Genomic DNA, 25,707 nt, shown 5'->3' with positions numbered 1-25,707 from the left:
AAGAAAAAAAAAAGAGATGCATTTCACCTGAAAACAGGAGCTTTACAGGAAGGACAGTACCCAGCTTCAGAAAAACATTAAATTCTTCCCTCCTCCTTTGAGTGCAATAGCCTGGGCTGGACTAAGCTCCCATTTGAAAGGTGCTACCAAAATAGTATTTGGGTTGTGTTTCAACCTTTCCGTTCCTAGGTCGAGTTAAGCCAATGTAATGTTGAGAATTTGATCTACCCTAGCAGACAGCCTAGCTAGGGGCTTTATCTTACGCCGTGAAGTCACTGTGTTAATTTTAGTGCAGGATCCAGCAAAAAAATAATTAAAAAATAACGAACTTAAGCCAAGCTCGAACTTCTGGGCAAACTGCTCCGTGTTTTGAAGTCACCACCGAGTTGCAAATATCACTGCCTGGCACAGAGGTGTCACCATCTGCCACTTCGCTTAGGAGGACCCTTTACTGAATGAACAAAGAGAGGCTTCGCAGGGATTTGCCTACTCACCCATGAGCGAGAGGGCTGTGCCAGCGCGGCAGGAGGCACGCTCCAGACTGAGCGCCAGCTCCAAGAGGCGTTTAATAGCCTGGCCTTGCTCACTGGTGTGGGACGGGATTGGCACAGGCTACTCTGCTCAGGCTGGAAGAAAACGCGGCCGCTTGGTCTCAGTGCATCTCCCAGTTCACCCCGAGGTACCGATTAAAGAATGAAAGGTCTGCAGATAAGCACCAAGGTCAAAAGCGAGAGCAGCCAAGTTTAAGTGCACGTGTAAGGATGCTCAGGTCTTTTAAAAGGCCAGTAATTAAGCAAAACCGCTATTTCTCATCATCACCAAACATGACAGACACCAACACACATACCCAGGGAACAAACAGATGGCTGCATCCCGAAGAACGGCAGCCCAAGACGAACAGTAGAGCAGACCAGCAACGATGAGGACCATCACACAGGGGTTGGAGAGAGGTTTTTGCACTTTGCTACAGCCCTGAGGCTCACAAGCCCCTGTCCCTCATCCTCCAGTGAAGTTCACAGAATCACAGACTGGTTGAGGTTGGAAGAGACCTCTGGACATCATCTGGTCCAACCACCCTGCTCTAACAGGGCCACTCAGAGCCGGTTGCCCAGCACCACATCCAGATCTTTTAGAATATCTCCAAGGATGGAGACTCCACGACCTCTCTGCAAGCACAGGTCAACAGGACTGAGGTCGGGGTCTGCTGATGGGTCCTGTGCTGAAGACAAGAGACAGGCTATATTAATTGCATTCCCATCCACTGTCACTATTAAGAAACGCATCCTCAACACCTTGCACATCTCCTTGCTTTCCCAGAAGCCAGCAAAAGTGTGTACTCACCACCCCCTCCAGTTGCTTCGTGCATTCATCACAAGCCAGGCTTGCTAGAAATGGCCCCACTGTTTTAGCCGTGCTAAAGTCACGCCACCACTTCACGTCACCAGCTCATCTGAGACCTGCCCTGCACCCTCCACTGCCTTTTCCTCAGTCTGCACTTTCCCCACTCCCCAGCCTCCCAGCAAAACTCTCCAGCTCCCCTCCTCCATTGCGTCATTTTCTGAGTGCACCTCATGCTACAGCAGATCCCTCACAACCTTTCTGGGAGCCTTCTTTCTCGGAGCTCCCAACAGCACGCAGAGCATGCCCTGGTGAGCACACCCATCATGACCCAATGCTCTCCCCACGCCATCACCCAAGGAGGACACCCCCTTGGCTTCCCCCTCTTCGATCAACACAAGCTTCTCACTAAGATACGGGTCAGGTGGACTCAGAATTGGGGACCCTCTTGGAGACCATGGCTCAGGGCAGATTTTGGGTGAGCTGCTGGATGAGTAAGAGCCCTGAAAACCAAAAAGAAAGAAGCCTGGATTCCCCGTTGATAAAATTTCTGTTGGTACGCTGAGAAATCATGGGGTTAGTTATCTGTTCACGTAGCCATGGGAAGATGATTTCAACCTCTGTTGAACTACACAAGATTCATGCTCTGTCAGTCACCCCCCTACACTTTATGTCATGAGGAACAGCACACCGGGACTTGACTTTCAGCACCTATTTAGGACAGATGTTGTATAGACAAATATCTACTTTTGAACAGCTGTCTTTCAAGCCTATATCCCACGGGTGTACATGGCAGAGGAGGAAAGGTGAAGCTCCGTGGCTATGTCCCGTCTGTGGAGAGGCAGCTGAAGGTAGAGCACATGAAAATTTCACAGGTACCCATGATGTGACCAACATTTTTTCGAAGATAATGCGATTTTTCTCTTGAAGCTTCAGATGAAAGCACACTTTCCTTGCCTCAGGCAGAAGCTGGTCAGGTGGAAAGGGACAGCAAGAACAAACCAACAGAGCAGAGCATAGTTTGGAAAGAAGTTCAGGACGTGGTATAGAAAAAAAAAAGTTTCTTCTCGCTGAAAGCTGACAGATACAAGCTGTTAGCCTCGCTGTGCTAGCCCAGGCCTGCATGAAAGTCCCCCTTGCCCGATCATTTGGTCTCATGTTTATCAAAGATACCAACAGCTTTAAAAAGACAGGACCCGGCAGCTTAGTTCGCCTCTTGCTCATCTAAGATAAGCAGGCAATTCCTGCTTTGCACTAAAAATAACAAAAATCAAGCCCCATACGCTTAAACTTTCTGTCACTTGAGTCACTTTTATGAGCTCAGGACCACAAGACAAACTAGCAGAAACAATATTTTTTAATGACTTTTTTTCATGAATCATTTTTTTAATGAATCTCATGGTCTGGTGTAAAGGGTGACATGAGATGAACGGTTGTGTTTGCTGCAAGCACAGCCCTGGAGATAGCTGTTGGTCAAGCCGGTGGAAGTCTCAGCTTCTAAAGCAGCTCCGCAATGCAACAGGCATCAAGCAGAGCCACAAGCTCTCCAGGGCCAGTGGCACCCTCACGTCCCAGCAGCTGGCACTGTTGACCCTCAAGGAGGAGAGATGGTGGCGTACCTCCTTTCAGCTTTGGCCAAAATGCTTGATGTAAGAAGATCAAAACCCATCCCTGGAAACAGTCAAGGTCAGGTTGGACGGGGCTTTGAGACACCTGATCCAGTTGAAGATGCTCACGGCAGGCGGGTTGGACTAGGTGACCTTCCAACCCAAACCATTCTATGACTAGACATGTTCTCCAGTTTATATCTAAAATATTTTGGTTGGAACACCCAAAAGTTGAGAACCAGTAAATAAAATGAAGGATGCAGGAGGGGGAAAAGGGAGCAAGACGCACCAAGACACATTTGTGAAAGACATACTGCTAGTTAGTAGGAGCAGCAGTAACAACTTGTCTATGCTGTCATTCATGTTTCAGATTTCTAGCCTGCTCCTGAATTTTTTTAATTAAAAGTGTGACTAAGTCCCTAGCCACTACCAAAATAGATAAATAAGGCTACAGCAAGCAGAAGTTGCTGGCTCAATACAAAGCCCCTGAGTGAGGTCCTATGACCCCTAACAGAACAATGTGGGGATCATCATGATGCTGCTGCCCTGAAATATATCCACGGAGCTACAGACACTGCTCGTTTTCTCCTTTTCTTACTTTTCTCCTCCCGTCTGGTCACCTCGTCTACCTCTGTTCAGCAGCTGAGCCCACTGCCCTGCAACGGATCACCCCAGGCAGCTTTCCTCCCCGGCTCCTGCCTGCAAGTCCCTCCTCCAAGAAGAGGGAAAAATGCTTTCATCGCCAAGGAAAGTTGTCCCTGAAGCTTGTTTCAGTCTGGCAGGGAGCAGATGAATCATGCAACAGGCCCCCGAGCCACGACAGCGGGAGCCAGCTAGCGTTTCAGAAGCAGCAGCTCCGGGGCCATGGCCACTTCGCACAGCTCGTGCATCTCACGGAGGCAGAGTGCTAAGTCCTTCTCTGTATAAAAAAGGAAATTTTTTTTTTTTTTTTTTTACATAAAATAACTCCTCAGAACAAACACCTTGTTGCTGAAGTATATGATGGGTGGCAATCCAGAAAACCTCTCCGTACCGTAGGAATGTTTCAGTGAAAACTCTGTAGCTCCATAAAACGCTATGTTATAAAAGTGCCATCTGTTTCTTTGCATTTTCCTTCCATCTGGGTATTTTATAGAGAGATTTTATAGCCTTTGGCACTTTTATAGACCTCTTTCAAAAAAAAAAAGCATACTAAATGGACAGGATATCCATTCAGAGGTAGGGACAGGAAGGTGGGGAGACTGGGAAGGGATAAAGAACTTGAAGAATATCCTTGAGATGTTTCAATTAATGAAGATCTACACCCCAGCAGCGCTGGATTGCTTCCTTTTGCTTTTTTTCCCTTGCAAATGGCAGGTGACTTTACAACGAAATACAATTTGTTCCTTCTGTTTAATAAACCGTCTCCCTCCAGCTGGGGGAAAGAAACGATAGAAGAAGAGGATGTTTAAGATTTAAAGAAGCATTTGAAAACTTAAAACCTGCTGGAGAGGGCAGAGAGGGGCCCTCATCTCCCGGCACAGTGAGAGCACCGCAACCATGACATTCTTCCCACCACCAGACCAAAAGATTAAATAGTAAACAAGACAAAAGGACAGCAAGTCTCCTTCGTACTGGCATTGCACAGCTCCAGAAAAGCTTATAGACTTGCAAGACAGTTGTACTTGCTTTTTTTTCCCTGCATTTTTCTGTCATCCTAGAGCTGCAAGAGAAAATAAAAAATTAAAAAAAAAAAAAAAAAAATCACTGCACATTATTTGAATCCTGTTCGCAAGTGCTCCAGGGCGTGCGCCATCATGTCACAACGAGGCACGGAGGAAACCATCCTACTGCTCCTCCTCATGTGCAAAATCAAAACCTCACGTAAATCCTTAAAAGTTGACCCCCCCCAAGCCCATATCAGCATTTCCGTAGGAGAACGTGATCCTTTGGTGAGCTACAAACGTGGTGTCGGTAAAAACTGGTGCCACAACAAACCCAAAGAGGACAAGAAGCCAGACATGCCATCTTCTATATCCTCTCACGTTCTCAAACATTTGTTGATGGACACATGCAGAGTCAAAAATCTCTGTTAAAACAGTGCAACCGGACATGCCTCTCCATGTCCATCCATAAATGTCCTCCAGCTCTCCTGCCGCCTCCAGGCTTGCTGCCCCAACAAAAAGCGAACCACCAGCCGTTGCCCCACACCTTTAATTTTTTGGTCTCCACGCTGGCATATGATCAATAATTCCAGATGCTGTGTTCTTGTTTCATGCTTAGACATTTAAAATCCTTTATTCAGAGGCTTTTCTTCCATGTTTGTTCAGAGGAGGAAACATATTTTGTTGAAAATAGTTGAAAATAGGGGGCAACAGCTGAAAATGCCACAAGATATTACACAAGGAAGAACGTGTGTTAAAGCGACACGGGACTGGATCCAAAGAGACACCAACAGGAGAATTGGACCTCAGTGATTGACAGCTGTCACAACAAGCAGGCAGGATTTCCTCCAGGACAGTACTACAAAAAATAATTAAAAAAAAAAAAAAAAAAGATGATGACAAGCACTTCTTCAAAAGCTGAGTCCAGACTTTCTAGCCAGGTCTAAGGAGCTCGAAAAGTCGAGCCTTATGACCCAAGGTGACAAGGGGAGCTGCCGAAGGCAGCGAACGGGGAGTTTCTCGTGCTTGGACGGGTTGCGGCTCCGCCGTTGGAAGACCAGCTGCAGAGCCACCCTCACCCTGCCGCAGCAGATTGACTCCCCGAGCTCCTGCCATGGGGATGCTCGCGGCTATCCCGCTTGCCCACACATTGCGGTTGGTGAGGACCAAACACCAAGGGAGATCGAGAGGCGACGTGACCACGTGTCCTTGAAGAATAAGGAGGTCATCTGGCTTTGGCAGCAAAGATCCGTATCTGCTGCTCAGCAGAGGATGCTTCTGCAGCTGCGCTGAGCCCGAAGCAGTTAGACAAGAACATGCCAGCTCTAGCAAAGCTTCCTCTACTCCTCCGTAACATCTGTCCTGAGAAGATCAGTGCTTTTGGGGCTGGAAACCCACAGCTTGCAAAAGGCACGGATCACCCCGTTTCTCTCGGGATAGCCCTGCTGGCCCTTTTTTAGGTAGTTTTAGTGCTTTATCAGAGCTCCAGGATTTGGGGTTTTTTTAGGTTCTCCTCTACAGCACACCTCTGCGTAAGCGAAGCCAACATCAAGGTAGGGCATCCCACTTTTGGTACACGGAGAAAGGGGTTGGAGAGGCAGAATAAAGCCACCTCTATGCACCAGGCTTACAAAAAGCCTTTTGCACTTGGACACAAAGAATGTCACCTGCACCATTTATCACACAGACAACCCAGAGATGACTTGATTACAGCACGTCATATCTTAAAGAGGAGAAAATACCAGGTATTAAAGGATCTTTAAAACCAGAGGAAGGAGCTATATTGAAAATCAATGGCTAGAAGCTGCAGCCAGCGACTCAGATTAGTACCAAGGCTCAGGCTCTTAACGGTGGGTAGGACTGAGCTTTGAAGAAAACTACCATGGGAGGTAGAGGATTTGCCACTTGTGTCGTGATACCAAGTCGAGATATTTCCAGAAGAGATGCTGTACTCCGATGTATTTTTTGCAGACGCAACTAGCTGCCATTTAACAACCACGGGAACAGAAACCGTGACCTAGCAGCCTCTCCTTGTCACGCTGAGGGCTGGTACTGGGTCCAGTCACAACTTAAGCGGGCCTAGACACTACGTAAACCCCTGCTTTTAAAGAGCAAGCGTGATATAAAGAGCCATTTAACGAAAACAGTTGTATTAGACACCATTCAAATGCAAAGAAATACCACGTAAAATGAAGCAAAGCCTTTAGCCAGAAACGTAGTTCAGGTGGGAACTGACTCTGCACGCAGTAGAATTGATGAACAATTTTTTTTACCTTCAAAAACTGGAGTTCTGACTGAAACACCAGGCAGGTCAATCTGGAAGACTGACCGAGGGTAGTCACACGGTATTAGCTACTCTTAAATCCTAAAGGAGACTTTTGCTTGTGAGGTTAGCGATAAGTAAGCTAGGAGGAAGAACTATTGATTTTTTGCAGCTATTAATATGGCAGATACGTCCGTCGGTTTTAATTATCCTTGGGAAAATTTAAATCAGCTTATAATAAGTGGGACCATGTGGTCTTTCCTTGTCCTGTAAGTACACTTAATTAACTCCCATTAAAGTTATCAACAAAGAATCACATTTTAACACAAACTTGGAAACGGACATGAACTCACATTCACTCCCCAACTCAAGACCCAGCAGCCAATTCCCATTTACACCATGAATATTTTACAGATGCTTAAATACTGTGTAGCATTCAGGACAAAACACGTGCAAACTCCTCCGTAACTAATGGTTCAGGCTTGAAGTACATCCTTAAGACACTTCTCTTATCATACCATGGTGCCTGTTGCCTTTAACAGTCTCTATATTAAGCTATTTAAGCAGTAAGCCACCATAACCTTACACGGTGAGGGCTTCTGAATAAGAAATAAATATCCATATCCATGTTTTACCCCCAATTTGGAAATTAATTTCATTTTAATACCATGACAACCAGAAAACAATTGATTTTGGGGGATGAAAATATAGATTTTCAGATCCATATTTGCTGTTTGCAAATGTCCTGGTCTTAATTAATTCAGCCACGCGTAGATGTTCTTCCTGGGAATAAAACTGAAGCAAAATGGTTATTTGATACAGAGCGTAATTTTACTTCTCAGTCTGTAAAATTGCTTATTTCGCAGGTAGCAGATAGACCAAAGGCTTTTATGCCATAAACAGGCTAAAACTGTTCAGGATCACATTTCTGGTCATTGTTTGCACAGGAATCCAAACTACATAACGATGCTACAATACCGAATATTAAACAGATGAAAGCTCACAAGTCAAATATTTTGATGAAAACCAGCTAAAGGCAAAAAGACAGTGGGATGCTAACAGCCCAGTGAGGTTTCAACCATCGTTCGAGCCATCATTTATTTGTGGAAAACCATTTTATAATAAGTATGACCCTGCAGAACTGAAGCTCCCTGTGAAACGTCTCATTTCAACCAGGTTTCACAACTGTTTTTCCATTCAGAAAATATTGCTGGTTGCAGCGCCTTCTAGAGAGGTGACCACCACCAACGCCACGTAGCAGCACCGCGGGCAGCTAACCTGCTGCATCTCCAGTCCTTTCCCAAAGTCAACGAAAATTAACACCCGCCCCTAAATTCCCGCTATTACCACTCGGCACGCATATTCCTGGCAGAGCTGATTTTTTGGCTTGTGGGGAATCTCAAATCTGGCAATTATGCCAGAGACTCTATACATGATGAAAAATTAATTGGATTTTCTATTAGTTCATTTGATGTTTTTACTTTTTTAAAAAGGGCTTTGATGAGAAAACATACTCGTTAAACTCCCATCACGTGGGGAAAAGTCACAATTATTCACAGCTACCATGCACTGTTCGACGCCAAAGCCTTTGCAAAGATTCTCTAAGCTTTTAAAATAGTTTGTAATGCACTGGGGCATGGAAGAGGCATGGATTCCAGTACACAAGTTAAACTGAGTAATAATATAAAGAACATACAGTGGAGGTAAGAATTATTTTTAGATGGTGAAAATGTCAGGAAGGTGGAAAACTTTCAGAAAAGTTCAATAGATTCCCCTTGCAAAATAATAGATCCTGCTATCTAAGCAATCTAACCTTTTTGTTAGGCTTTTGGAAGAAAAGCCAACCAAAAAAAAGTCGGTATCACTATTTAATGAAGAGCCCTACGCTTTTAAATATTAACTGTACAAGTTCAGAAATGAAATTAAAAATGTATTTTGCAGAAGGCAGTAGGGAGAGGAAAAGGAGGGATGGAGGTAAATAGTTCAAAGGCCCTTCCACTTGCAAATTCAGCAACAGCCCAAATTACTTTAAGTAACGACCATCATATTACCACCCTCATCAACTTCACTCATACACCTTTTCTGGTTTGATTTGGCTTTGGAGGACGAGGATGAAAGCAGAGGACCACGAGAAGGTCTTTCAATATTGACCACTACCAGAGAGACCATGAACACAACATGTGCAAACATATGACTTTAAGCCCCATTATGAACTTGAAGTGAATTAGGTAAAAATCTGTAGCTGTTGAAACCAGGACGTGCCACCCCTCAAGTCTTGACACAGAAGCACCTGGGTTTGTTGGGCATTCATCTTCAAAGCAAGTTCCGTCTTGTACGCAGGACCTTGGCCAGACCTGATGACGATTCCTGTCCTACCTGTCTCACACAGCAAGGTGTTCAATTCCTCTGTTTGAAAAAGTAATTAGAATACTCAAGCTGGTTATATCCAGAAAACACAACATAGAAAACCCTTCCCGATAGCACTTTTAATCCTAGTTGTAAATCTAACTTTACTTAAACCCTGGGGTGGGCACACTATCTTGCTACCAGAAATAAAGCAAGACATCTACCTAAGTCATGCTTGGTTGGTGTAACTATCTAATTAACCTAAGTAATAAGCAATTGTTGCATTATTACTGTGAAGCTGCCTCTTTGAAATGTCTCTAAATAAAGGATTTGGTTTTTTGGTACTTTCAGTTCCCACTAAACTTAAAAGCAGTTTAGTTCCACGTAACGCAAACAGAAGGGCTTTGCCCGGCAGTGGCGTGCTGGGAGGATGCGCCGAGCGGGCATTTTCTGTGCGTGTGAGAAAGCGGATTAATTTACAAAAATCCAGTTTTCTCAACCCCTCCCTGCTGCGGCTGAGTTCAGGACAGGGCGTTTTCGCAGATCATAGGATGCTTCTCCGTATCTAAGTGGTGCTCAGCAAAAAAACCCCCGCAACCTACGGAAATGAAGATACTCTGTGAAAGTAGGTGGGTGTAGCAGGAATGAGGTTTGGGATGCTCGACGTTGCTTTTACAGAAAGCCCAGTTTTTACAGGAACAGTACAAAACAACAACAAAAAAATATTTTTCTGATTATTGGCCGGATTTTTACATAGGTTTGGCCACTCATTTCTTTGGGCTATGCTGTCAAGAAGGATTAAGGCTGTTAGTACAGTCTCTTCCCAAACTAGACTAGACCATCCAGTCTTTGTGAGACCCAGAAAAAAAAACACCACAGGAAAATACAGATTCAGCTCACACACATTCATGCCGGCGTCTCAAAGCTGCTCAGAAGCCAACACCGCATTTTTTGAGCGAGCAACTCGCAGGAGACGGGATATGCACTTGCTATGCCTGCCCTAGTTTTCATTCCCGTTACGTTCCGCGGCTGCGAGCAACATGAAAAGGTTTTTGACAGCGACGTGTTCTCCATAAAGCAGAGTCCCCTACCCCACCCTCTCGAGGCAGAGCATCTCTCCCTCTTGGCAAAAAAGCCCTTAAAACTTGAATGGGCAGAGAAAACTAAGTGCAAGGGGCTTATTGCCCATGCTCTCCTAGCAAGAGCTACCTTCCTCCTCCTCGCTGTGGTTACCTTGGATGAGTTCCCAAGCAGTAAGACGGACACGCTAAATAAAACCCTTACAAGGAGCCAGCTTTTTGGAAAGAGATGATAACGTCAGTATTCAGCAAAGGGCTGTAAGTGCTGTCAAAATAATGTATAATTTCAAGAAATAGAGTCTGGTCTGGGATATGTATTGCTCCTATAAGGTTATTTTTTTTAAAAAAAAGCTATTATTTTAATTGATATTTGGAAGAAAATATTTTGTAGTTTATGGAACTTACCTCTCCTTATAAAAAAAAAAGTGCAGCAGCAGGGTGTTAAAAATAGAATAACCTTCAGCATCAGAGTGAATGCCTCCTGCATACAAATCGAGTCAGAAGAGACAGATTAAAAACTGGTTTGTGTGTACTTCATTTATCAGGAATTCTTCCTAAAGCTGTGGCCTATGCAAGTGCCGTCAATTTTCTTTTAGACTCATTTTCCTTAGAGGGAAACTTCACGTTTATCGCCTTAAAAATGAAAAACAAACCCCATGCACTACTCATTCTTTTTTTAACCATCCTGATTCTATGCAGATCATTATTAACCCTGGATAAAAAAAGGCTCATGGTTGTATCCCGTCACCCAGCAAACCTGCTACATCAGCAAAACTATTTGTTAATTCCTATGCAACACGTAAGGAACGTGATTCAAACCAGGGAAAACTTCAGCGTTCTGGGTCATATCATAGGCTTATTGCACATTTTATTTTAAATAAATCTTATATTAAACCTTAGATTTCATTAGGATGCTAATTTGAGCTTTGTATGCAGATATACCCAATTTGAAGTTACCGGTAGTTAAATTTCTATCCTGCAAAGCACAGGACAGCAAGAGAATATATGCCAGCTTCACCCAAAATGGTGTAAAAATTACAAGGCAGGAAAAGAGTGGTGAACAGATTGCTTTCCATCCTGAGCTCACTATCAGGTTATTCTCCCCCGCTTTTGATTGATGGCGTTTACGTACTGCACACGTGCACGTCGTTCACAGACTTTAAATGAAGATCCCTGCCGCAGAATTAATGCAAACATCTGCAGCCCCGCAGGTCTTCATGGTCTGTATTTCGAGGACCAACACTATGAACACTGTTCTGGTTATGTGTATTTTCTTTTTTTCTAAACTGCTTGAATAAAAGTACATTTCTTCTGCATTTTCAGGTTCAAAGGTTAACATCTGATACTGAGGTTGAAGTGTTCTCTCTTTTGTGTCCTTAGAGAAAGGAATACATTATTTTCTCGTTGCTGCAGAAGGCAGTCCCCTCCTCCTCGGGTTTTCTCCTTCATTAACATCAAAGAAAGGACCTTGTAGCGCGGGTATAATCCAGCCATAGGACTGACATATCAATGAGATGTTCTGCAGTCCAGGAAAATCTACTGATCTTGCTCTCTAATTCAACAAAAAGAAAAAAAAGCGTGTGTGGGAATTGACATGGATATTCACCCCCCCTTTTGACAACTTTGTGGTGAGATAAGCTTGTGAAAGCCTTCCTGAAGAACACATGTCAAGAAGCAAACCTAAAATCCCTGGAGCGCTCCATACTCCTTTGATGCTTCCCCAGAGCAATCTTGTATCTGCTGCCAAGAGGACACCTGAGAGCCAAACGTGTTAGCCAAGCAGCTCAGTCAAAGCAATAAATCTGTGCTTGAGGCCAACAACCTGCAGAACCTACTCTGCGAGACACGGAGCACGTGTCAGTCACTCAAAGCCCAGGGCGAGCAGGTCTCCATCAGGATCCACGTCTGAACCAACTTAGAATCATAGAGTCATTTAGGTTGGAAAAGACCTTTAGGATCGAGTCCAACCGTAAAGCTGACACTACCAGTTCCACCACTAAACCATGCCCCTACACGTCTTTTAAATACCTGCAGGGATGGTGACTCAACTGCTTCCCTGGGCAGCCGGTTCCTACCAAACACTGTGAATATGCTTAGTGGACTTTTACACCTAAGCTGATCCTACTCCCTTTATCCTGTGATAGCAGGTGCCACCATTGCTGTAACTCAAGAGCTTCTTTAAGCACTAAAAGACAAATTTTTGCACTAGGGGATTCAACTGGATCCTCACCATAAGTTGTTCTTGCCTTCAGAAACATTCACCCTTGAAGACTTGAAAAGGAAGCCTCCTCCAGAATGTAGTTACGCGCCTCTTCCACCACGGAGCAAGTCTTTCCCTTGTTCCCATACGTATAGGAACATTATAGATCTATAGTCATGCTGCAGACCATCTAGCTGTCTGTATTCCCTTCTCCTACTTGGGTTATTTTGGAGACATTAATTTAATTTTATCTTCACAAGGAAGGGCAGTACATTCTTCCTTCACAAGGTATACGCTCCCTGCTTTGCATAAGCTGCTATTACCAACTATTATACAAATTACTTAAGCTGCAGCTATTAGACTAAAAATACAAGATGATCCTAGCTATAATGATAAAAGAGCAAGGAAAATATCTCTAGGGCATCAGACAGTCGCATGAAAGGAAAGCTTTACAACTCTATTTTTCATTGCTCCTTCAACTAATGCTCATAATTAAGTAAAAAGGGGGAAAGTCTTTTTGCTCTGCATTTTTCTCTCTCTCTCCCCTCCATTAAACTATTTCGTTAATCAAGTTGCTTTCAAAGTCAAACTACAACAAACAGCCTCCTCTAGGAAACACGTGACCCATCGCTAGTCCTTGAGTTAACTACACTTACACACTAATCAACTGAAAAACTGTGCATAAAGACTGTTTGAGGTCAAGTTGTACATACAAATACGTGAGCCTGGTCTTCATTAATTTAAAAGCCCTGCTGATGAATACTGGTGAAAAGTAGAGCAACCCCAAATCTAGATGCAAGAGGAGCAAGAAGACTAATTTGGGTTAGTTATGCCCTTTTACATCATTCCAGCAGCATAAAAAGGTAACTAAACCATTGTTTGTTACTCTTTTTAAAGGTGAGAGCAATATAAAGTCATCTTCATATCCAGAGAGTTGAGCATCCCTATGCTCACCAGGAACTCAAGAAAAATGCACAATTTCCTCCAGTAAATTACTGCTTTCCCTGTTTCTCAGGACTTCCCTCGGGCTTCCCTTTTGCAGCTGATGCAACTACAACCAGTGTTTTGTGTGCAAGTCAGGGTTCCCAGTCTTGCTGACTGAATAATCTACAACAAAAATCTACTTTTATCAGGAACGTGAAATGGTTCTCACTTCCAGACTGCAGGTGAGTGACTAAGCTGATCAGGAACGGAACTGGCAATACTTCTCTCTCCAGTGAAAAAAAACCCCAAACCGTAAAACACTTTCAGTTCACTTTCAAGGGTCTTACACTGTGTTAATGTGAACATTGTATGAACGAATTAATAGAGGTCATGTTGCTGCTGCTGCAGCCAAGTGAGATGTAACCACCGCCCTCACTCCAGCTGTCTCAAGATGGTATTGAGGGACTTGAAGACCAGTATCTCTAACCAGCCCCACCTCACTTCGACCTTAACCTGACAAGTGTTGAGCACAAGTTATTGAGCAGCCCCATGGAGAAGGATTTGTGGGTCCTGGTGGGTGAAAAGCTGGACGTGAGCCGGCAGCGTGTGCTCGCAGCCCAAAGGCCAACCGTGTCCTGGGCTGCCCCCAAAGCCACGTGGCCAGCAGGGCGAGGGAGGGGGTTCTGCCCCCCTGCCCCGCTCTGGGGAGACCCCCCTGCAGTGCCGCGTCCAGCTCTGGAGCCCTCGGCACAGGAGAGACACGGACCTGATGGAGCGGGGCCAGAGGAGGCCCCAGCAACGCTCCGAGGGCTGGAACAGCTCTGCCGGGAGGACAGGCTGGGAGAGCTGGGGGGGCTCAGCCTGGAGCAGAGAAGGCTCCAGGGAGACCTTCCTGCAGCTGCCAGGGCTTGGAGGGGCTGAGGAGAAAGATGGGGACAGACTTTAGCAGGGCCTGTAGCGACAGGACAAGGGGTGATGGTTTTAAACTGAAAGAGGGGAGATTTAGACCAGATCTAAGGAAGAAATTTTTGACAGTGAGGCTGGTGAACCCCTGGCCCAGGTTGCCCAGAGAGGTGGTGGATGCCCCATCCCTGGGAACATCCCAGGTCAGGCTGGACGGGGCTCTGAGCACCCTGCTCTGGTGGAAGGTGTCCCTGCTCATGGCAGGGGGGTGGACTAGATGAATTTAAGAGGTCCCTTCCAACCCAAACCATTCTATGATTCTATGAAGTGGAAGGGAAGAGGTGGGGGTGGCTCTTCTCCATTTGCTCTTGCTTGAACTCAGAAGACTCCAGAAAGCTGCGTTGGCTGCAGGACTGCATCCTATCCTGCCTTGGCGGCAAGCGCTCGCTCCCACTCAAGCCTCTCTGTTTTTATTGAGGAAAGTCATGGCTAATACTATTATTCCCATTCCCAAGCAGATGGGTAACAAGATCATCAACAGGGAAAAGATTTCCACAAAGCACTGTTGGCACCGCTGCCTCTTCTCCTTATCAACAGTTGTACACTTTTTTCTTCGTTTTCTACCGATCATCACAGTTTCTTCTCAGCTGCAGCCCCAGGAAGGCCATTTCCCAAGACCTCCCCTGGACCAGCCGCTGCACGGCTTTGAGACCTGCATGATACGAAAACTAATGGTTTTCTTTCTCCCCACCTGCTGGTTTTCTTCGATACGTTGGATGAAAGAGAGAGTGAAGAGCGGTAAGAGGTGAGGATGCACAGCACGTGCTCGTGGGAAACCCTGAAGCCTTAAACCTCGTCCTCCAACACCAGAACCACCACCCCCAATTTTCAAAGGAATTCAAAAGTTTGCTCCCAAATTCTCCGGGTTTTGGGGGTTAAGTTCATCTTGAAAAACAAAACCAACAAAACCTCCAAAGCAAGTTTTTTGTGGAAGCAAGCTGTGGGGTTTTTTTCACCCCTGTACATCAAACTGACAAACTATATTATTAAATGATATTGTGTTACAGAATCCTGAAACTGGACTAGTTGAACGTTATTTCAACCCCTCCTAAGTATCCTCCCGCCTGTCACTTCCACTCGTGTCAAGTTTTTGAGCTGTTTTAATAATTAAAGCAATTCTTCCAGCACTTCTTTGTTAAAATGTGATATTCGAAGGTGGTGATTGAGGCAGCAAGAAAAGTGGGCAAGAGACAACATCCAACCAGGTGACAAAAATTAAAATGAAATAAAATGAAATAAAATAAAATAAAATAAAATAAAATTAAAAAGCATCCAGGAAAAGAAGTTAGTGGAACTATGGGCTTAGTAGAAAAGAAAAAGGAAAATAAGCTTAACAAGTGGCCCTGCAATTTCACTTGATATAAATTGCCAGGAAAATAAACTGGTCTTTGAAATACTAACAAAAAACCCCCCACAACCCCGAAACTGTAGACCAGCACCTTTTCTGCACACAAGTCGTTCAGTTATCTTTATGTCCAGGCTCTCTTCTAGCCCCAGTCATTGATAAGACAAAAACTGCAAGCCTACCTCTCCAGAGCTGTTCAATGTCACGTAAAATTTTCCACCTCAGGTTTTTTTTTTCCCCAGGAACGGTCACCGTCTCCTGACCATGGGCCATGACAAGCAGAAATATTCATCTGCTTGCTGGAGAACGTCTGTCCGCTCTGCAGCAACCCATTCCTAAAGCAGCTTCTGCCCTGTTTAAAAAGAATAACCAAGACTGAATTAACAGTTTCTCCGCTTATTCTGGCATATTACTCTTAAGAATGTGAACAGGAGCACAATGCACGCAGCAGTTAATACCTTAACCGCTTACTTGATTGGAATCGCTGGCACAAGCCGTGTTTGTAATTACTTTCCCTGAGTGTCGCTTAAATACCAAAGCCACAATATGCCACCACCAGGCCCCCAACCTTGCTTTCTGAAAGAAAAATTAAAACAGCTTCCATTGAGAGGGAAGATTATCACTTCAAAATCCCATTTAAAGACAATTTTGCCTGCTCTAGGGTTGACGCGTGAGCCTGTAAATCCTCTCTGACCGCTTCAGGGCGGCATTAGAGTAAAATTCCAATGCACAACTGAATTTATTTTGAGCAGCACATCTGATAATCAAGACCAACTCCATGGTATGGTAAATAATACCCATGAGAGTCGGTAACAGTGGCGCTGCCCATGCAGGAGCCCATGCTATTTCCTCCACGAGCTTTAAAACCGTGACTCAGATCAGTAGGGGAATAGGATGCGTCTATCTAGACTAGAGCTGGCAGTGTGCCCAGGTGGCCAAGGTGGCCAACAGCGTCCTGGCCTGTATCAGAAATAGTGTGGCCAGCAGGAGGAGGGCGGGGATCGTGCCCCTGTACTCGGCACTGGTGAGGCCACACCTCGAATCCTCTGTTCAGTGTTGGGCCCCTCACTACAAGAAGGATGTTGAGGTGCCGGAGCGTGTCCAGAGAAGGGCAACGGAGCTGGGGAGGGGTCTGGAGCACAAGTCTGATGAGGAGCGGCTGAGGGAACTGGGGGTGTTCAGTCTGCAGAAGAGGAGCCTGAGGGGAGCCCTCATCGCTCTCTACAACTACCTGAAAGGGGGTTGTGGTGAGGTGGGGGTTGGTCTCTTCTCCCAAGTAACCAGCAATAGGACAAGAGGAAATGGCCTCAAGTTGTGCCAGGGGAGGTTTAGTTTGGATATTAGGAAAAAATTCTTCACTGAGAGGGTGGTCAGGCATTGGCACAGGCTGCCCAGGGAGGTGGTGGAGTCGCCATCTCTGGAAGTGTTCAAAAAACATGTGGATGTGGCGCTTTGGGACATGGTTTAGGGGACATGGTGGCCTTGGGTTACTGGTTGGACTTGATGATCTTGAAGGTCCTTTCCAACCTTAGTGATTCTGTGATATTTTGACCAATGTTGTTTGCAATAGGACACTCTGCAGAGGTGACAGAGGCAAGCAACCCCAGTACATTACTAAAATCCCTGGTTTTTTTGTACACATACAGCAGAGCCGGGTGCTTCAAGACTTGGCCTTAACCACTGCACTCTACAGGGACAAGCGTTAGATGAGTTTCCACTTCTCAGATATTTCGCTGCAGCAGAACAGAACTCCCAAACATCGTGTTTGCTGCTTCCCCTGCTCCCTTTGAAATAAAAATCTTGCTGCCAGCATTGATGCGCTAACTTTTACCGGGTCCTCCGAGGCCACAACAGCTTGGAGAGATGTCAGGCTTTTTCACGGCTTCCCATGTTGAACACCTGTCCAAAGTCACCTCCGATACAGGTTTGGAGGAGAACTTAATGGGGGTAGAAAATTTAAATATTAATGTTAGGGACATAAATGTTGCTAGTGAATATACTATTGCCTTTCTTTATTACAGCCTGGGGAAAATAAACCCGTTAATAGTGGTACAACGCAGGTATATCGGAGTGTACTCGTAGTCAACAACAGCCTGGATGAGCATTAAGGAACAGCTGTTAGTAAAGAAACACAAGCAGCACAATCCTCTACCTGTTCAGTTCCTGTTAAAGAGAATCCTAAGTCACCAGGTGTGATCTTATTACAAAGGACGGGTCTTACAAAATTCAGGCGAGTAGTTTGTCAAGTCAACCGGAGCAGGCAGCGTGTAGCAGCACAAGCAGCAAATAGCCCAGCTGGCTTTCAAGGGAATTAAAATCTCAACCTGACGGAAAAAGTGCCAAAAACCTTAGCTGCTGGCCAGGGTCAACCCACAACTTGTTATTGCCTTTCGACAACAAAAGGTCAGAGAACTTAGTTCCATTGCAGGGAGAAGTGTTATTCATCACGTACAGACGTCACGGCTGTATGCTGGGCTATAAGCAATAATACCAAATCAATCTTGATGCTGCCCATGCAGGTGCAAGTGGCTAGGCTAGGCACTTTTGGAATTCGATAGGAAAAAGTTCAGTCAACTCTGCTATTGAATTATTTCATGACTTTAGAAGAGAGTTAACGAGCAAAGTTCAAGCTGTGAAACAAGAATCCCCTGCCGACGTGGCTGCAGATGTTTGCTTTGTTACCTACAAACTATGTAGGCATCAGTACATGAGCACAAATATGCAACATACCATGTTCTGAGAAAATGCATAAGGAAAATGGCCTCAATCTGTGAATAGTAGGCAAAATTTAAAAAAATGGTTTAAGTTGGGGGGTTTCTTCTGCCTCCACTTTCTGGATTACACTGTGTTTCCAGTGCTTGGAATAGGCTAGACTGGACAAGCCTTTAAGCGTCAATTATTATTTCAGCAATCACGCTGAAACCAAGAACCACAGCAAGATGGAGTGTGGAGAAAGACACAGGGTATTTACCCTTAGTTCCCATGAACAGTGTCTCCTTGGGTGGAGATACATCTTCTCATGGGTAGCTAGAACAAGGCCAGAACACAAATGAAGAAGAGTATTTCATTAGCAGACTTCGCCAGGTCTTCTCCACCTCTGACATCTGCATTCCTTCTTCTGTTTGTTTTGCTTCTGCAATATTAAACACCTTGGGTTGCATGGTCACGATAAAAAGCCAAGCACAGTATGCTTCGTTGTGCTTCGTCACCGCTTACTGGGTAGAGCTGAGTAGTTGTGCTTAGATACTGCTCGACAAATTAAATCGAGGGAGATTAATTCAACTGAATTCAGCAGCGCTAACAAAGCAAGTCAGGCACTTTCTGCTCCTCCTTGTCTTCTTGGCATCTTTGCCATTATCTTGGTGCTGGTTACACAGTGAAAGCCTTTGTAATCAAGTGACACGGGCAAACAAACCAGACCCTACAAATTAGTTTTGATATGGAGATATCATAGACTGAATGCTCAGTCCATTGCTGTAAGAGGTATTAATCTTCCTCAGATACGACTCAGATGAGTCTAAGAGACCTAATGTGATTTCTTGACCAAAATCAAAGCCTAATCTTTTCCCAGCAGGTCTTTTCCCCCCTGTCCCAGCAATACACAAAGTGCTACAGTGAAGAGGAAACACACAAGACCTAGTAAAAAAAAACCAACAAAAACCTGCATCACTGCTGGCACACAGTTCAAATGCTTCCAGGTGAAAGAAAAAACTGAGCATCCCAATGAGACAACTTGAGGGTGAAAGCAGCAGGTCTTCTCAGTAGACCCCACTGTCACTAACAGCTCTACTTAAATCCCTGGCAAACCAATCCAAGTCTCATCTAACCCACGTTAGACCGTTTTCAATGCCTTGGGTCCATACTAGGCCCTATTTACCTACACCACAACCAGCAACAGCTTTTCTAGAAGAGGCAGAGAGAAAGAGGATCACACGTGCAGACAGAGATTTTGCCGATTTGGTCCTCATATGACATTGCTTTCCCTTCTGGTGACTGCTGCAGTTCCCTATGAAGAAACAAAGCAGAGAAGAAATAAAACTCAAAAGGTTGGATATAGAAGCAAATCTCCATTAACATCTGAGCATCCCCAGGAAGAAGCAGGCTCAGTGCAATGAAAGAGTGGTGGCAAGCGAGATCAATGGGCTTCATGTACCTACCTTCTCTCCTCTCAATAAAAAAAAAAAAAAAAGAAGAAAAAAGGATCATTCAGAGGTTGACATGGTAACCAACTGCAATGTGGTACGTGTATGGCACTTCACAAAGGGACAGCCCCTATTGAGGCAAATATATGCTGAAGTCCGCAATGCAGCCCCAGTGCTCCAAGCAGAGGCTGCATACAGCAGGATGGCATTAACTTGTAAAGTCTTGAAAGTTGAATTTTTTTTTTTTTTTGAAGTCTAAGATGAATTCTGGTATTTTTCTTGCAATATTCTTGGGCTGCAAAACATCGAAAAACACAATAGAAAAATACCGTGTTCAAACCAAAAGAATGGAAAGTGGATAACAAATCCCAATATGAGAGAAACTAAGAAGAAAAATAAAGACAAAGAATAAATTAAAAAAAGAGCATCCTAATAGTGTGAAATAAGTTGGAGAGAGTGCTAGCAGCAAAGCAAGGACTATGAAGAAGGTTAAAGCAACATGAACAGTTTGGGGGGGATCTAAAGTGGTCGGACTGCCTTAGTGACCTTGCAGCATCACTGTTACATACTGCCATTTAGCCTTCAGCATTTCTCAGATGTAGGAGCTGCCTCCCAAGGGGTGTTTGTGTCTACCTAGCCATATTCCTAACCTGGAGCAAACATCTCCACTCTTGTTAGCTATTTCCTTTGCTGAGGAGGCCTCTGGCAATAAAGCCAACAAGTAGAGGAGTCTTTTGGAAGAAAACATCCCAGTGCAACCTGAGGAGCTAGCACCATTTCCAGAAGGTGTTGCTTCAGCAGCGTTTTGGGACTCTCCGAGTTGACTGCAAACTCAAAACGGTCATCAGGTTGGGTCTGGAGACCAGTCCACATCAAAAGTCAGTTCCAACATGAATGACTCACGGGAGAGGAAAAGAACAGGCTCAAGAGATGGTCAACAAGGGAAGGCGTTCTCTGCCAACATTTACTTCTCAATGTGGATAATACTGACCTCAGCCCTGGCAGCAAATCTTCATTAGGTCATTGCAAAATTGCAAAATAACCCAAGATCCTCCACAGAAGGTACAATGTCATCTCTTACGATTGTTTCAGTGGTCACCTGGTTATTTCTTCCAATAGACAGAGAACCTTTTCTAATGTTGTCTTGGAAAACAGCAGTGAAAAAAAATCACTGGCTACAGAAGAGACTCCTCACGACCAGCGGAGCAATTGAGTTATTAGACTGAGAGGAAAACAGTCAACATTTCTAAAAGCAAATAAGAGAAAAGCTTAGCATGGAAGTGACATCTTGAACCAGACCCAGACTAACCTCTGCCTCCTCCTAGGAGGAGATAAAACCTCAGGGTCAGCAGAGAAGTCGCCTCATCTGAAAGCAGAGAGGCATTAACCGAGACCAGGAGATGAGGATGTGGTCAGAAAGGAGACACTCAAGAGGACCAAAAGGTATTTCTTGACCTCCTTATGTTCAGAAAGAGCCACCAAAGGAAGAAGAGGAGTAGGGAGTGCTTGGCAACCAATACATCCAACATCCTTCTGTCTTGGTAATATAGCATAAAGATCCCAGGACTCAAGGTAAGAAAAGATTAACCAGAAACAAAGGGAACTAAGATCAGGGGCAGACAACAAGATTAGGACCTGGGCAGCTGCTTTAGAAAAACCCTCAGACTCTCGCTCTGGCACGCAAGCCTATAACATTTAAAAGCTGCTGGAGCCTAAGCAGAGCGCGGTGCTCTGATCTGTGGTGATTCATAGCGTGCAGGAGCACAGAGAGGACATCCAGCCATCTCTGGAAGGAAGTGTCACAATGCATTTCCAAAAAGCCACTCTCAGTCTGTTATCAGCTCAAGGAGACAGCCCTGAAGGCATGGCAACAGGTGTTGAAATACAGTATTTCACTGAAAAGACTCGCTAACTCGTCTTTCCCGAGCTTCAGAGAGTTGCCAGACAATTGGGTATCACAGTGACAATTCGTGCTTGATGGAGAGCGGGCACCGAGGGGGTGAGTTAAACCTGTTATTCAGACCTGGCTGTTCAGTCTAGACGTCAGAAGAAGTGGGGAGATGCCAACGGTCCTTTGTCAACTCAGCTGTGAAAGCACATACCCCCCGACGCAGCAGGGGAAGGAGTATTGCCCCCCAAGACGGCCACATAGGTCCCTCTTGCTTTATTTTATGGATGCAGAACAGAGTTTAAACCGGCTCGTGTTCAGCCTCGAGGATTAAAGGCATGAAGGTACTTCCACTGCTCTGCTTCAGAGCTGTGCCTCTGAGGGTCAGATGCAACCAGGTATTGAAACGAGGCATCTGAAAAATGGAAGGCACTTACACCCACTCAAAAGCCTTGAAAAAGAAAAAAAAAAAACCCAAACAAACCACAAAACAAGAAAAAAAACGTTGTTTTTACTGCAGGTATTCTGGACTGCAGAAGTTTCCCTTGCGTAGCGAGAGCGCTGATGTGCTTTTACCTCCCCACGTCTCTACAGCGGGGCGTCTATTTTCTTTCAAGTGTTACAGCAAGAATACCTTGCTTAGTTGTTCCTAAGGATTGTTTATTAAAGCCAAGGGCCTAATTTGCAGTTTTCCACAGGCAAGAACCAAGCTGACAAGTATTTAAGGTTGATATTGGATACCTTTCCTGAGCTGATGCCAATGGAATATTTTAGACTGAACAAGGCATTTGAAAATCCTGCACTGCCTTCCTCCAGCGCAGCAAAGAACCCCAACACAGAAACCCACCTCCACAGACAATGAGCCCCAAATCCATTAATGTATAGGAGTCGCAATTGCAATTCTGCGGTCTCTGCTCCCCTTCAGAAAGCCAGACGCCAATAACCGCTTCTAATTTTGAAGTCATCAGTGATGCAAATAAATTCAGATTGCAGCTCTAAGAAACACGGTTCTTCCCGATTTCAAATGCCGCCGGCCTACAGACGTTGACAGATATGTATTTTCTTGATCTCATTCTAGGACGACACACAACCGAAGAGGGGAATCGCTGGCGGCGCTCCCATCAGTCAGCAATCGTACAGCCAAATCCCGACTGCACCGCTTCCAAAACAGATCAGCTGGGCTAAAATAGCCACGGGTAAGCGATGCAAGGGGCAAAGTCTGGCTCCAAAAGCAACCAGAGCAGCTCAAAGCCACTGTTCAGCTTTGCTAGCCTCAGCTTCAGAGTCAATCCTCCACCACAAAAAGCTGGCTCAGATTCAGCAGCAAGGTTGGTTATATATTTTACAAAGAAGATCGTCAGCGCCAGCTAGGAAGGATTGCTCTTCAGCCTGTAGGAATCAAAGATTCCTAAAAATAAAATAATAAACACATAACTAACCAGGAGCTATAAACTGTACTTGGATAGCAACGTGTCTGTGCAATTCCTAAGTTGTATTTTTGCGTCCGCGCTCCATTGTGTCTAGGAGTCGCTTCTGTTGTCTTCCCTTGGCACTTTTCCTACCTGGAGGCTTATCACACAGATGTTTGCGCTGCCTGCTGCCAAGGCCCTGGATTTGACACGGGCTCGCTTTCATCGTCGAATTCATGCAGTTATGCGGCGGCCAAGAAGCGATCGCTGCTGAAATTGCTAGTGAGCAATCGGCAGGCTGGTAAAGGCAGTCGCAAGCACCTCGTGGTAGTAGCGTAACACCTTCCCGTATTGTTCCGGGAATCAGATTAGTGGGTGCCCTTTCTTGCCGCGCAAGATTCCACGTCCATCGCCCTAGAAATACCCTCTTTCGGAGATTAGCTCTTTCAATCAAGAGAGCCCCAGGCCCCGAACAGGGCAGAAACTTGCTGCGCGCACTAAAGAAGCCAAAGACCAAATTGCTGTGATTAACCACGTTCTCCAAGGGATTCGTAAATACGTAGAGGTGGGTAGTTATGTTATTTATCTATACAATTGCATTATGGATGAGTTATTACTGATACTCCATCTCTCTTCTAGCGCAGGTTCCTGGTGGATAGAAACCATTCATCAGCCTAGAGCTGAATATGAAGATACATGAGGGTCATGCACCCCAGTTTTGGAGATGAGCTTTACACCAGGACTCTACCAAACTCTTGGATCCCACTGGCACCACATGCACCATTGACCATAGTGATCCCATACTCCACAGGACACACAGGTTGGTCCCAGGGCAATTCAGCAACCTGTCTCAGCAGCTTTCTGGTCCAGCTTCCTTCCACAGGGTGGGTCCATCATCACCCAGTACCTCCAATTCAAGCATTCCCAGCGCAGCCTCATGCCAGGATGAGCTAAACACAGCCATGAGCTGCCCCTGGAGAGAAACACCACCAACTCAGGTACCCAGAGGAAGCAAAACCAGCTGAGGCTTCCATTCCTGCAACCAAGGACATCACTCTCATAGATCATCCAGAGGCACTTTCAGATCTGCCCCAAGAAGTGGTTGTGTGTTCTCCACATGGCAGCATGGGACACATCCTTAGGTTTACAGGGACTTCTCTGCACACAACAACAATAACAATTATTCTTATAATAACAAAAACAACAATAATTCTCAATAACACAGGCCCTTCATCGAGCTTTAGCACCTGCAAGCAACATCTGATATGAGCACAAACCTCCTGGGGTTTGCTTGGCAGGAACAGGAAAGAAGTCAAGAATGCTGGTACCTACAGCATTAGGCACCTCATAGATCTTAAAGACAAGACTAAAGAGAGAAATGGTGATGTAGGAAGACCTCAATGCTCAGCCCTATTCAAAGGACACAACAGCACCAGAAAAGCTTTTTTAGCTGTACTTGCATATTGAACTTGGAAATTGGCCAGCCCGTACAGTGTAGGAGTACCTCCACATATGAAATGAGCAGAAATGCTTATTTCCATGGATGGAAATAATTTCCCATGGATGGAAATAATAGCAAGTGGTCCATTACTATCCCAACATGACAGTTCATCTTCCTATAGACCCTCAGTCTCAGGCACGACAGCTGACACACATCTCAGACCGACCAGGACTGTCCTATAGCGATGTGGGTTTTCCTCATCCTGTGCCTTTTTTTTTTTGCGCTACCGGCTCTTTCCCAAGGAAGACGGGTGTCCACAAAAGGCAAAATATCCACTGTTGGTTTTTATCATTTCTGCAATAAACCCCCTTGAATAAGAGAATGTGACACCAAATGCAAGTGCTAGTAAACACCATTTTCTTGTTATTTTTGGGGGTGGAAAATATAGTTCCCTTCTCTCACTCCCTTGTCAGCTTTCGTATCAGTGTAAAACGAAGTCTTTTCTGATGCATGCCCCATTTAAATAGCAGTGTAGGAGCACACCAGCTCATGTGGAATGCTCTATACTGTGGAATTCTTAATTTTCATACTTGAAAGTAGCTGCTCTTCAGCAGCATTTTGTCCCCATGAAGCATTTAATGATGGTCCCCCACGCACTCAGGTCAGAAACTCACACAGACACATGTAGACACACCTACAGGTCACAAAAATCTATTTTTTGGAGAAAAACAGGGCTCAATTTCTCTCAAAAATACTGTTTTAGTGTATGAGAATTAGAGCTGCTCCCGCAGAGAAGAGAACAGGACCAGAGCTAATCATGGGTATCGCGACGCCGGGAAGCTCAAAACACCTCCCGGGGTCTCTTCTGGGAAGCGCCAACTTGGGTTGTCACCAACTCGTGCTGCTCCTCACCCAACAAAGCACACAACGCATGAGCAAGGACCGGCACAGATCAACCCTAAGCACACTGGAGACCTTCAGCTTCCAGAATAGCTCAGGAAGAAAAGTCACAGGGTCCAAATAATTTTGACTCCTCCCCGCCTCCCCCCCACCCCCCTTCCAGTTACACCTTACACCTTCACTTCCACACTTGCCAGCGTAATCTGAATTTCCATCTGA

This window comes from Phaethon aethereus, assembly GCF_964289735.1.
Source record: "Phaethon aethereus genome assembly, chromosome: 31".
Lineage (NCBI taxonomy): Eukaryota > Metazoa > Chordata > Aves > Phaethontiformes > Phaethontidae > Phaethon > Phaethon aethereus.
This window is presented reverse-complemented; position numbering follows the sequence as displayed.